Below are 15,030 nucleotides of genomic sequence, written 5' to 3'. Positions count from 1 at the left end.
TGCTGCTCAGCATGCATACAGAGCGGGCAGATCCACCGATATGGCTCTGTACCAGTTAACCTCTGAAATAGAGAGTTCACTGCAGCGAGGGGAAGTGATGCTATGCGTCTTCTTGGACATCGAAGGTGCCTTTGACAACACATCTCACAGGAGTGTAGCCAGGGCACTGGAGAAAAGGAATGTGGCAGTACCGGTGCGTAGATGGATAGAGGCCGTACTGCGCACCAGAATTACTGAGACTACGGTAGGAGGTACAAGGATTAGTCTTGGCACAACATGAGGCTGCCCACAGGGGGGTGTGCTATCGCCCCTGCTATGGAGCCTTGTCGTGGCCGACCTGTTTGCACTGCCAACAGACAATGGGATCCGCTGCCAAGGGTATGCGGACGACATTGTAATTATAGCCAAAGGTAAATTTGAGGACACTCTGCGACCTGATACAAAGAGATTTAAACCTTGCAGAGGGGTAGTGCAGTGGGATTGAATTGAATATCAACCCCTCAAAGACGACCGTAGTCCCTTTTACGAGACGCAGGTCCCTACCCGGTCTCAGGAATCTCACACTTGGGGGTAGAGAGATTGAGATGACCAACAAGGTCGAATATCTTGGTCCTACGCTAGGCTCTACTTTGCGGTGGAAGCAGCATGTGAACCTGACCTTGTTTAAAGCGACAAAAGCATTAATGGTGTGCAATCGGCTGGCGTTAAGTGGTTGTACACCATGATTGTGCGACCGATAATCACGTACGGGGCGGTGTCCTGGGCCTCAAAAGCGTCGCAGACTTCGGTAGGAACTCAACTATCGAAGCTGCAACGGCTGGCCTGTGTCTGCATGATAGGCACAATACGCACTTGTCCAACAGCAGCACTGGAGTTCCTGCTGGAACTCACACCGCTTCATTTGGTGATCGGTGAAGTAACCAAACACACTATTCTACAAATAACACCAAAGCAAACTGTGGCAAAGGCAATATCGTCCCAGAGGATGGAAGAGATAAGTGGCAATATTCCATTAACCCTCCTCCCGAAGGACAGCATTACCAAAACAGTTAACTTCACGAAGAAGTTTAAGGTTACCCTCGGCAGCAAGGATAAGTGGAACGACTCCACTCTCGAGCTAATGCTGAGGGATAGTACGTTGAAGTGGTACAACGACTGCTCGAAAACGTTGGAGGGAATTGGTGCAGGGATCGCGAGTCCACGCACCAAGCTCTCCATATCGATGGGAAGTTTTCCGAACATTTTCCAGGCAGAAGTCTTTGCCATAAATCGGTGTGTAGAGATAAACCTCCATCACAACTATCGCAATGAGCGAATAACCATACTTAGCAATAGTCAAGCGGCACTAAAAGCGATCTCCTCTTACGAAATCAAATCGCTACTAGTGCAGGAGTGTAGAGAACGGCTGAACAGCCTAGCTGAAAGGAACAAGGTTCACCTAATCTGGGTGCCTGGTCACCAAGGTATGGCCGGCAACAAACTGGCTGATGAGCTCACCCGCCACGCAGCCTCCACCAATATGGTAGGGCCCGAAACCTTCACTAGGGTGGGTCCCCATACCTTAAAGGAGCTGCTCCGCAAGGAAGAAGGAGTGGGCAGGGAACGGCATTGGCCACGAGTGCATGGTATGCGGCATGCCAAGTTTCGGGGGTACCACCAGAGCAGGTTTAAATCTATAATTAGCCTCCCTAGGGATAAACTCAGGCTACTGGTCGCATTTTACACCGGCCACTGCAAGCTGAATAGACATTTATTCAACATGGGCTAACTGCCGGTTTTGCGACAGGGAGCCTGAAGCACCGGAACACCTGCTAATCGACTGCATAGCTTTAAGGCACTTGTATCCATGTTTCCGGATAGGGATCACTTTGCCTCACTAGCACCCGGCAGGATATTGGACTTAATCAATATGTTGGGCCTAAGTGAGTCCTTGTGAGTTAGGAGAGGACACAATAGACCTAAGGTCGCGGTGCATTACTCATGCGTATCATTTCTTGCAAACAAACATCAATGTTGTCACGTTGTTCAACGTCAAGCAGCTGGTTTACTAATCTCCACGCTGTCGCTGTTGTGTTTTCGCCGAAATTACATTTCAGGCAACTAAATATCTATTGTGAACTCCAACGTCAGCCCTTACTGTCATAATTGTCAGCCCGAAATATCTACTGGGAACTCCAACGTCGGCCCTTACTGTCATAATCAATGCTATTATGGATGCGGCTTGGTTTGAGTGTCCTCTTTATTTATAAGGATTCTGGTAGACTAGGACTAGGACTAGCACCGATGAGTTTAAATTCTTACGGAACACATTTTGTTCAATACATATTTTTTTACGGTTTCATCTCGTTGAGTGGAACTTCCTGTCTGTCACTAAGGCTTCTGATTATTCCTACCATTGACCAATAGCCGCTGCCACTTTTAAATGCTGCAATGCGCTGCCAGTTTGCTAATGCAATTGAGTGGACCGTTCAGCGCGATAAGCAGGCAACATCTTATCGGCGCTTATCTCCAACGTCACTTGAACGTTTCTGCTGCACGGTCGCGTTTTAGCGCAACAACAGTTTCATGGGAATGTATGCGCCCATCATAAGTGCAAACACCACGAGTGAGTGCTTGGGGATGCGGCACAGAAATGGATACATTTGTACATACATACGTATGTATGTGGATGTGTGCTGCGAAAAGCAAAGATGGAATACATGTAGAAAAACGAAGCTAATCAGTTGCGAGCGAAAAGCAGCAGCATATGACAGACCCAACTGCTCTCACACGAGCCTGTGCCAGTGTTGGTATGTACATGTATGTACATGTATATAGGTTGGCTTTGGTCACGGCTGGATGCGGCCATACGATCGGCGGCAGTTGATGAAAGAACCGATGGCATCACCATCGAAACGTCAAGCTGATATCATTGGCAATGACGTTGACGACGTGCACCGACATGGGCAACAACAACTGCGAAAAGCAAATATTGAAAGTGCTGGCAACGTGGCTGCCGCACTTATCTGACGGATACAATAAATGCATTTTAATTGTAATTAAAATTACATGCGACAGCAGCGATGTGGGGCGCAAGTTTTTATAGGCCATGAGAGATAATGTTGTGCTTGTATTCGCGTATGTATGTATTTTACTATCGCGCTTTCTGTGGTGTAAATTATCATAGCTATTAATCGCGAAACTCGCTTGCGAGTTTTAATTGACGTTTCATAGCTCGACGATTAAGAGACAAGTTTGATTACTTAATAGCTTGAAAACGTAGAACCATTGAGGGCAAGACGTCTGTATTGGTGAACCACAACCAATCTCTCGGAGAATATATTTCATGATCATGATACAGTCCAAGAAGGACAGAAATAGAGATTGCGAGAACTGTCTCATCTCGACAATATAACGATTCGAAGGTTTTGGGCCATTAGATAGGTGACACCTGTGGACCTAAAGACGACATTACCATGAGAACGAGTTTCAGTTTAACAGTTTAGCAACGGAGAATCGTATGAAGCTATTATGGATATATATGGACTCTAGGACACTGGACTCTGTACTCTGGGCATACGCAGATGATTATATAATATATCTTGTCGTCAAGTAATGGAATTGAAGTCATGGGGTCAAAAGTAAGCAACTATCTCACCGATCGTTACACGTCTTCTCTGTAAGGAGCCTAACACTCTCTCTCTCAATAAGTCCAAAGCGGTCATACAAACTGGACGAACAAGTGGAACTTAATATCACAGACGATGTTACTAAAACAAGTATCAACAACTATAAGATTTTAGGCGTAATACTTCATAGCCCGTAGTCATTCACTCTGCATACGACCGCAATTATTGCCAAAGTACAGAGCCGCAATAAAATACTTGAGTCGCTATACGGCAGTACCTGGGGATAAAAAAAAGAAACGCACTTGGCGGCATACAAGGCAATCGGTTGGCCGGTCATTAATTTCGCAGCACCGATATGGTGGCCGGGTTGTAGTGAAACGCAGACGAAGAAGCTTCAGATGTGGCCTGCATGCTTCTGGTTAAGAAGCATAATCCTCTGCTGTTTCTGTTCCTCTGTGCAGTTTCTGCTGAAAAGTTTTCGTAGAAATCAATCCCCCAGAGGAGACGAAAAACTCGAGTTCTCCCGAGAATCTAGAGTGACCCTTGCGCAACTTCGTTCTGGATATTGTAGCAAGTTAAACTGCTATCTATTCAGAGTAAACCGTGCAGCGAGTCCGTGAGTCTTTGAATACTCAACGAGTACCACTGATCTAACACCTTCTCTCTATGGTCCGATCACGTCGAAACAGCTGGTTGCCGCGGCCTAACTTTAGATGAGTTCGATGACAACCAACTTGAACTTCATCACCCAAGGAAGGATTAGATAATCGTTAACGATTAACAACAACAACAACAACACGAAGGTATTTAAGGGAAATAAGATAGCTGACTATCTGGCTAGGAAAGCGACGGCCAGTGTGTGCTTGCATCACTAATGGAAAGTTCTGAAACCAAAAAAAGATGAAAAGAGTTCGATAGTAGCTACAAACTTCTGGATTTTGCCATGCAAAGTTGCTACTGGGAGGTTACAGCCTGCAAATATTCAAAGAAGTGATGTTGATAAGACACTGCAGTTTGTGGTGCCGGAATTTGGTCGACCGAAAGCAATCTCCATGTATACCAGGTAACTGTAAGAAAAACGAACAAGGTCATGGGCGTATCCGAAAGAGCACTACCTCTCTTAGCACAAGCGCATTGTAGGGCTTCCTCAATGTGGTTAGAAGAAGTGAATGAGAGCAGAGATATTGGACCAAAAATCGCAGTGGGAACTTGTAATTTCATCAAATCAATCTTTGAAGCTCTACACCTTTATGTATACAATGTAGCCCTTCATTCTCTTGTTCAGCAACCCAAAAAGTCCTTAGAATTATGGATTAAGAAATAGTGTCACGTTGAGAGACTTTGGATAAAAGTCCCTAAACTTGCCTGTTATCTAAACGATCAAAGGAAACTATGTTCTGAAGATATATATGTATGTATATCAGATATTTTGCGGATCTTGGATCAGTTTTCACGAGGAATTGAGCGGATCGTACAACTTTTGTATACTGAAATTGCGGTATTTTGAATGCCCACATTTTCTACATATCGTCTTTTAATATAGTATCTGCCATACCCGTAACCATGAAAAAGCACAAAACTCAAGGCTTTGATACCAAAAACGATTGCCGTAATTGTAGAAGAATCATTTTTAGTCATGGCTAAACTCGTTCTCCTGCGCTTTTCTTGTGCTTCTCCCGCTGCATTTCGAAGTGATTCGTTACGCATTCGCTGCGCTCATATTTTCTTTGGCCACACTCTTTGTATGTATATTCGCCATTATACATTTTTCATTCGCTCTGTTGTTGTTTCGTTGCTTTGTGTTGTGGCTGGGATTACCTTTGTGCTGTTTCAACTTAATTCAGCAATCAAAGTATAACAAAACGCAACATAATGAAGCTTCAGACATAAACTCCCTATAATTACCGACACCCGGGACGATGTAAATGCATCGTAATCGTACCGCCCCCTAGGGTAATAATTCATAAAAACGTGCGCGATTTTCGAAATGCCCACGAATGAAGCTGAAAATGCATATTGACACGTTGGACCGTAGCAACGAAGAAGCGTAGAAGGAGTGCAGGACGACGGTTAGTCTGTCTGTCGATGCAAATAGCCGTACTGGTATGAGTACGTGTACCATATTAATAGTCATTTTCAGGGTTGGGCACTTGTTCGAATTCGTTCGCCTCAATCGGTCTTCTGCGGCGGTACTATGGAAAGGTTTGATATAACATCGAAAAAAATAATAGGTTGTCAAAAAAGTCTTGCGGTATTTTCGCTAGTTAGCGCTGAAAGCGCGTAGTCCTAGTTTTATTCGTCACATCGGGACATGCTATACCTTTTTGGAAAGCTCATTTTACGCGCTAACACGTGTTTGATTGATTGTCCGTTTCATTTAAGTCGTTCGTGAGTTATAGCGTCGCAAACATGGAGCAAAATAAAGAGAAAATACGGCATATTTTACAGTACTACTACGATAAAGGCAAAAATGCAGCTCAAGCCGCCAATAAAATTTCTGCAGTTTATGGACCCGAGACAATTTCCATTTCCACCGCATAACGATGGTTTCAACGTTTTCGTCCTGGTGTTCTGGAGACCGACATAGTAGCAGCCGTAGCATCGGTCAAGAGCTGGGCATGAGTCATCAAAAATTCATTTCAATTTCAATAAAAAAAAAGATTCAATACAAATACCGCAAGACTTTTTTGACAAGCCATTTACTTTCAACAAGAGGAAACTAATTTTTTGATGAATAGTTTATGATTTGAAAAACCAGCAGAGAAATAGCAAAGCTTACGTGGTTACGTGGAGTGTTTTCATCCCTTCGGACGACATAGCCAGCGTAGCCGCTGCCTCTTAATTCGCTGAACTATGTCAATGTAGTCGCAACAGCTTATCGTTCCATCGAACGCCGTTGCCAATGCGCAAAGGAATGTCAATAGTTCAACAGCTATATACATTATTTATCTCCATAAGCCGCCTGGACCTTTCCTACAATTTTAGAAAGAGAAAATTATTGTAAAAAGCCACATCTCTTGATAAAAATGGGTGAGAAGAAAGTAGAAATATTGATGGCGTCGTCTACGTCACTTTGAAAGTAAATAGGATTAGCCTTGAAATTCCAGATATTTTAATTACCCCTGGCCGTCGCAATACTGGGGTATTATCAGTTCTTTCGTTTAGAACTTCTTTTTGAGTTTGGAGATTTTATGTTTGGCGGTTTCGACCCTCTCCCAAGTAAGTACAATACAATTTTTCCATGGTAATACACTTTTAGGTTATAAACGTTCACTTACATTATCTTATTTTAATCTTTATTTAAATATTTTTCTAACCCCACTCGATCTTAAAATAGTTTAGGAGAATGTTGAAGTGGTGCTGCTCGTAAACCATTTCCAAATACGGGTGCTTTCCAATTACGTAGAACACTGCCCCCTGTCTGTAGCATGGTTTAGGTCCACTAAGTCTAAACTTTATACCCCAGTAGATACTTACGCTGTTCAAGAGGTCTCTTACTTTAGACCGTTAACTTAGAGTTTTATATTTTGGACTAAGAGTTATCGTCCGCGCTGCACTGTAAGCAATGTCTTCCTCTGCACAAGCAACTTGGAATTGAAATTCGACTGAGAACGCGCATTGATCCTCACAGCAAACTGGCCCTAGGCGACTGGTTGCCAGACTGCAGTAATAATATACACTTGTACATATATATGTATGAATATATGTTTTGTTTTTGGATTTTTATATATAGTCTGTCCATGTATACGTACAACCATGACTTACCTGTACTTTGTGTGTTTTGTTGTTACAGAAGCATCGATCTCGATTGCAGTGCTGGGCTGATCGCTTCGCCGATACACTTCAAAACGGGCGGCACAAATGTGGCTTCTGTGCTGTGTGGCTCACATCTGGTTGCATGCAGAGAAAATAAATTAAATTAATGATGAAATTTAGTTAATGAATTGCATTTCTTCATTAATATGTATTTATAACTAACATATATGTATGTATGTATGTATGTAAAAATGTATAATTGTATACTCAAATAGTTGCTCATATGTGTGGCTTAATATAAAGATGCGAGCCGGTTTTAATTTGCTTTCCGGCGGCAATTCTTTGTGTTTAAATTGTATTTAATCTTGGTGCTTTCCAATTATAATTTGTAAGTCTAAACCAAGCAGGTGGCAACTCTGCATACGAATATTTATACGCTCGCAGTACGTTGCTATAGAGAGTGCAATTGTTTTTCACCTAAAAATTCGTTGTAACAACTTAAGGTAGTCGAGATAGATCATCATACAACCTTTTCGAAACACAACGTCGCGTTAACGTCTGCGCACTGTGCGGTGCACTCCACATTCCTTCGAACCGTCCAAACTGTTAATAAGAAATAGTAAAATATTTACAGTTCCCACACGCTTCAGGCCTTTTTAAACTCGAATGAATCAAGCCATTTTTTATAAACCTTTCTGATGTTCAGCGTATTCTAGTGAATGTGCTCTGCATCGACCGGAATAAATGGTAATCAGAAGGAGCAAGGTCTGGGCGAAAAGATGGGTGAGACCAAACTTCCCAGCCACCGGTTTGCAAATAGTTTTAAACCAGTCTTGCAATATGGGGCCAAGCATTGTCTTCTTCTTCTTAATTGGCGTAGACACCGCTTCCGCGATTATAGCCGAGTTAACAACAGCATTGTCAACATAGAGAAATATTGCCTCACATCTGGTTACGAATTCCAGTGATTTTTTTGAGTTGTTGTTGGTAGCGTTCCTCATTAACGGTTTCAACCGGTTTTACAATGTTTATTATGTAATATAGCACGCCTTTCTGATTCCTACAAATACAGATCATTAACTTGGCGTGATAGATATCAGGCTTTACTACTGATTTGGCTGGTTTTGGTTGGTTTGGTTGGCTGGTTTTTTTCTGGATGAAAAGAAATGAAAGAGTTATTCTGCGTTGGATTTCGCGGCTGACATTGTTGTTGGTGTCAATAATGGTTCCAAAATAGTCGAAATTATCTACGACTTCGAAGTTATGACTGTAAACAGTTACGTGGGAGCCAAGTCGCGTGTGCGACGACCCAATATTCCGAACATGCGTTGCAAAGCTACAGTCCTTGTGCGTCTTTTTCAACATAGGTATAAGACGAACCAGGACTGTAGCTTTCCAAAGCATGTTCGAAATATTGGGACAATGGAAAAGTAATAAAGTTATGCCATCTCTAAGCAAACCGCACGAATATAATCATAGGTGCGTTCCAAAGTAAACAGGATCTTTTGGATCTAGTGCCCCCTGGTGGCGCCATCTATATATCGACTAGTGCGTTAGTATTTGCTATCTTTATCGATTGTCCAGTGAGAATTTCATGACATTTCATTGATTGGATGTAAAGTTATTGCGTTTTAAGTGTCAGTATGTTTGTGTTATCGCTGCGAAAGTGAGCTTCGAACCAAGAGTCAACATTAAGTTTTATTTTAAAATTGGTAAAACTTTTACCGAAATGTTTCAATTGATGAAACAAGTTTAAGGCGATGATTGCCTATCCCGTAGCAGAGTGCAAGAGTGGTTTCAATGTTTTCAAAGTGGTCGTGTGGACATAAATGACGATCAACTTGTGGGTCAATCAAAATCCGTGTTCACCGGAAATTCCATAGGACCTGTGCGTGAATTCATAAAATATCAGCCGAAATCATCATTGAAATTCATGGAAATGGAATTGAACATTTTCAAAACATCGATTTATCGCATTTTAACCGAACATTTGGGCTTACGAAAGGTGTGTGCACGGTTTGTTCCGCACAAATTGACTGACGACCAAAAATTGCTCAGAATCCAACATTCGAAGGACGCTTGTGACCGATTATTTGACCAAAAATCACATTTTAACCATTAACCACTCCCCGTATTCACCTGATGTGGCACCGTGCGACTTCTTTCTTTTCGGAAAAATGCATTTTCCTATGAAAGGAAAGCGTTATGTAGACGTAGAGCCCATTCAAAAGGCTTGTACCGGCATACTGGCGGTCTTACCGGCCAACGAGCTAAAACACTCGTTCGACATGCTTTTGGACCGCGCAAAAAGCTGTATTGACGCAGAAGGAGACTATTTTGAATAAAATAAATGGATTTTGCCGAAAAAATCATTTGCTCTGTTTTTTTTTTTTGTAAAGTCCTGTTTACTTTGGTATGCACCTTGTACATATTGGGCGGCTAGTTTCGTAACAAGTCAAAATCGTTTCAAAACCAATAATCCTTGCTGTACGTGCAAGCTTCATGAACTCGTCTTTAATATTAAATTAAAATGCAAAAGGTAAAAATCTAGAATGCAAACCACATGCCTGCAATACCTGTTGTTTGCCCATTTCTCGCAAGAGCCGGCAGCCACTATAAATTATTCATTCTAAGACGCTGTGGAGTTCCCTAATGCTTCACAGCCCGCGTGACAAAACGAACACCAAGGGATGCATTAAGCCGCGTGCCAGTTCTTGAAACAAAAAGGAAAAATTATATGAAAAGCAACAACAATTTGTGTGAAGGTGAACACAGCTACGCAGTTTCTCAGAGCTTCCGTCCGTACAACGGTGCGCCTGCCTCTTGTGTGCAGCCATTAAGTCGAGCATGGGCAATGCTGTGTAATTTGCTGCGCTTCAACGTAGACGGACGCATTCCGCTTGCGCAAGGTACATACTATGTGGATATATACACATACACATATGTACATATACAAAGAGCCATGCGTGCACTTGTTTACGAACTTATGAAGTACGGTTGTATAAGGAGAAAATGCGCGGAGCACTTAAGTTGTGTGGCGCATTCTCTGTCAGTTCTTGGAAATTATTTCAGCAGCTCGCTGTACTGCTACCCCCAAGCTGAAAATGTGCGACCGATTTATCAAGTAAGTATATCAAATATAGATAGAGAGTTGATTCCAGAAAGGTAACCGTCTGTTGTGCTAAGAATAGTTGAGTGCTGACGGAAGTTCGATTATACATAAGTATGTAGAAGCTCTGAGTTGGCTGAGCAAGTCCCCATTATTCCAGTACTACGAGAGGAAGTAGTCATCTATCGAGAGAACTCAAAGCTTCCTAAATGGTTATATAAATCTATTTAGGTGAAGTAAGGTTCTATGGCTGATGCCCAAAATGGCATTGCTAAGGATAGTCCTTTGTGCAGCCAGATTTAGGATCTCAGGTAACGGCAAAGGACTGCAATACAAATCGTCTTCGCGCACTTCTTTTCGATTTCCGTTAGTTCACCTGGATAGTCCTTAAACCGAATACCTAGCCTTTGTGGAATGGTCAATAAGAAGGTTTTGTGTTGATGCTAACGCAGCGTTACTAAACTACAACAACTGACCTTTCCGATTGGAAAATGATCAGCTAAAAGACATTGAACGACTCTGGAAAGGAATGAACCTAACCTCACTTTTTGAACAGCGTGACACTTTAGAATATGACTTCAAAACTGATTCAGAAAAAGCTTACTCTCAAAGTTTAGCTCTTGTACGAAGAAAACAACAGTTTTACATTCTGATGCAAACTACCTTCTACAAGTTGCTGATTTACGTTTAGCTTCTTGTGGTATCGTAGTTAGTCCTCCGGAACTAGAAGCAATACTTTCTTATATATACTTACTATTTCGTTATTTCAAGAGCTCTTCGAATTTATAAAACATACATATATTTAAGACATAAACATTTGTAAGAGTTCGGGAAACCTTTTTGCTTGCTGCCAGTCTGCGTGTGGCTTTAACACTACCAGTTCGATCCGAGATCGAAGCTATCCAATCATTTCGCAGCCGACAATGCATGGCTTTTGGCATCTTAATTTGTTCAAATGAATTGAAAAACATTTTGTTGTTGCCTACAGTTTAGCTCGATGTTCAGCAATAATTCAAAAATGTATGCATTCATGGCTTCACTGTCTTCAGTTCTACTTTGTAGGCAGTTGAAGGTAAGTGTGTTTGTGTCGACATAATTTCACAAAATTACTGTCTGCTCGTCCATGGCCATTGGGTTTGCCCAGCCAGCCTTTAAGCCTCACATGTGACTTCATGTGAACCTGCTGCTAGGTTAAAGTTAATCTGTATGAGCACAAATGTAGATGCATTAGGGTGCACCATCTTAGAATGTTAAGAAAATATCTGAAGATTTAAGGGGTTAGGTGGGTTTGAAATTAAAAAAAAAAATCGATTTTTTTTATCTTATTAAATAGTCCAATATGTTTAGAATATTCCCCTAAAATTTCAAATCGATCCGAGTAAAATTCTAGGAGATATATCCTTCGGAAGTTCCGCCCATTAGGCCACGTCAGCGCAGCGTCAAAACTTAAAACGTATTTATCTCGGAACTCTATTTTTTAAGTCGGTGGACACGATTTCTCGAAAAGTTATCTGATTTGGCTCAAATTTTGCACACAGCTTTGGAATAACATTATCTACTTAGTGAACGATCATTTTTTTTATAATAAATAACTTTTTTGAGCCAAAATATGGCGAAAATTTAACCAAAAAATGTGTTATTTATTTTTAAGTCTGTCAAACATTCAAATTTCAGTATTAATTTTTTTTCTTCGTTCAATAAAGAGATTTATGCATGTACTAACGAAATATTTTTGGTTTTTTGATTTTAGATAATCCAATTATGAGTTATGACGTCTACGGCAAGATCACTTTTTTTTGAGACGTCACGGGAGATGAGTTGTCAACGGCTGAGTTTTCAGAATTTTTACATGAAAATTTCACAAAATAGTCTTTAAATATGTACCTTCGATATGCTGAATTGTTTGAATGAAATATATGATTTTATATATTAAAAAAAAAGATGAAATTACGCTTATTTTTAGCCTCTGAAACCCACCTAACCCCTTAAAACTTCTGAAAAGATCTCTAACAATACCTTCACTTTAACTGGAATCTAAGAGGTTATTTGCAGGTCACGAACCAAATTCTCTTAATAGAAATCACGGAACAATGCTATTGTAATCTCTATTTTTTTCTTTATTGATAATTTGATGTCATTCTGTGTGCTATAGGAATGAAAGCTGTGATTATGAGAGAGCGATGTTTTGTAAATGTGTAGATCAAGAATTTTACGAAGATCACAATAAGAATTATTCTTTTTATTAAATATTGTTCAATAAAAATTTGTTAATAATAGCAATTCGGAAACGCTTACACAAGAACCCCGTACAGATAGTTTTAGATTCTGCAAGCGGCATTTAAGGACCTATACCAAAAATCTCGGAAAAGACATAGGGATTTCGTAGCAGAAAGAACCATTTTGGTAGAGAAAATGTTTATGAAAAATTTTTGTTACTAAATGAAACATCTCTACATTTTTATCTAGATAATCTTGTTTTAAAAATATGCTTCAAATTTAAAAAGAATATTTAAATAATTGTTCAAGTTGTCTTACCGGCCGTATCAAATCAATAATTTTGAAGAAATTGCGTTTAAACTTAAACTTAAACACAGAAAATTTACAAGCTTCATCTTAATATTTTACCTTATTTCACAGCCTTTCTACATTTTCAACAAATATATATTTTTTATTTTTTTTTATTTTTAGACTATATGTAGCGTTCTAAAGCTAGACACGTTGTCAACTAAGTTAAGGTAAAATAATGTAATCTTCCTTTCCACAGCTGCCACACTGAATCTTGTATTCTCAGCGGCTTAGGAAATTGTCTTACATCAATTCAGAGCTACCCTAATATTTATATGTACAGAGGCAACTATGAGTTGTCCTTACCACATGGCCTGTTGCATTTTAAGAAGGTCTGCTTGCGATAAGACGCGATGTTTAAGTAAAAGGGTTTATTAGCGTGAATTAGATATGAGTCAAATGACTTTTGTTGAATTTAAATGTTGAGTCGCGGAAGGGCGCCTTGATTGCACTTAATTTATACTTATATTACATACAAAAGCTAAAGCCAGGACTTGGAGAGTTGTGAATCGAATAATCAGCTATAAATGATATAGACCCGTACAATAGAATAACGAAAACATAAGCAAAGGGTAGACCACTTTACAGTGTACATCTCACACGTTCTATTTAATGGAATTCAACGGGATAACAATTATGTTGCCTTTACAAATACTTTTTTATTAAGAGCAGGGCTTAGTGGCTAATTGAAATCACGAATATTTATTTTTAATTACTCAATACAGTGTAAAGTTATTATAACATATTTTTTCAGGCATTTCCAATCAAATTTTAGCTGCTCAACCAAGTTCTAGCTGCTTTTTTAATGAAAAGGCAATTCTATTGTAAGGAAATGGTTACAAACGTTTTATGTGAAGTATTGCTCATTGCTATTCAGAACTTTATCTCATATTTCTGGTAAAATTCGCATGCTATTACTTTAAACCTGTTCATCTTGAGATGCTATCTAAGCATCAAGCCATTTTTCGATGCCGTTTTGTGAGTGGAACTGCTTCTGCGCCAGACCATGTGCAAATAGAACGGAACGAATAATAATCGAACGGTGCAGTATCTGCGAAATAAGGTCGGTGGAAAAATGACTTGACGGGTAACTCACAATGCTAGCCTTCCTTATGTTTAACACGCATCCTAATCGAGCAACGTCTCCAATTCACGGTCTTCGAAAGTTTTTGGTCTTCCTTCAAGCAGACTTCAAGACCGAAATCGCCGTATCTGAATCACGGCACGTTTTTTCGCTTGTAGCAGCATCTCCGTAAGCTTTTTGGAGTTCACGATGTGCTTCAGCTGCCGACTTCTCTAAATTATTAGGTCTACAACTTTGCTTCCGCGGTTTTTTTTGTAAATTTAAGGCTTTATTGTATAAAAACGCTCCAAAAGTGTTTTCCCTTATTCCCTCAAAAAGCAATGCTTAATTAACACACGAAATGCCTTATGATCAATTTTTTTGTAAACTAACACAAGTTGCTTTACAAAAATTCTATATTTTTTTAATACCTAATAGAAATCTTATAGATGGTAGTAGTAGAGTAATGCAAAAGAAACAAAAAAAAATTAATATTTTTCAAAAGTTATATTTTTTTATTCAAAGTAGTTTCCTTGTGCTTCGATACAGCGTTTAGCTCCGGTCAATTAGCATTTCAAATGAGTGTTTAAGGTCATTTTTCGGAATGCTCTTGAGAATATCGGTCGTCGCCTTTTGGATAGCTGAAATGTCCTGAAACCAGTGCCCTTTCGATGGGCAAATGAAGTTTTCCAAATAGGTAAAAATCACAGGGTGCCAGATCAGCTGAGTAGGGTGAGTGATTAATGGTTAATATGGAGTTTTTTGTCAAAAAATCAGTGACAAGCGTCGACCGATGACTCGGCGCATTATCGTGCAACAGGCGCCAGGACCCTGCCTCACGGTATTGTGGTCGAGCACGAGGAATGCGTGACAAAAGACGCTTCATAACAGGAAGGTAAAACACAGCATTGGTTGTTTGGCCAGGTGGG

The sequence above is a fragment of the Bactrocera tryoni genome, chromosome 4 (genome assembly GCF_016617805.1).
Source record: "Bactrocera tryoni isolate S06 chromosome 4, CSIRO_BtryS06_freeze2, whole genome shotgun sequence".
Taxonomy (NCBI): domain Eukaryota; kingdom Metazoa; phylum Arthropoda; class Insecta; order Diptera; family Tephritidae; genus Bactrocera; species Bactrocera tryoni.
Note: the sequence above shows the minus strand (reverse complement) of the source record.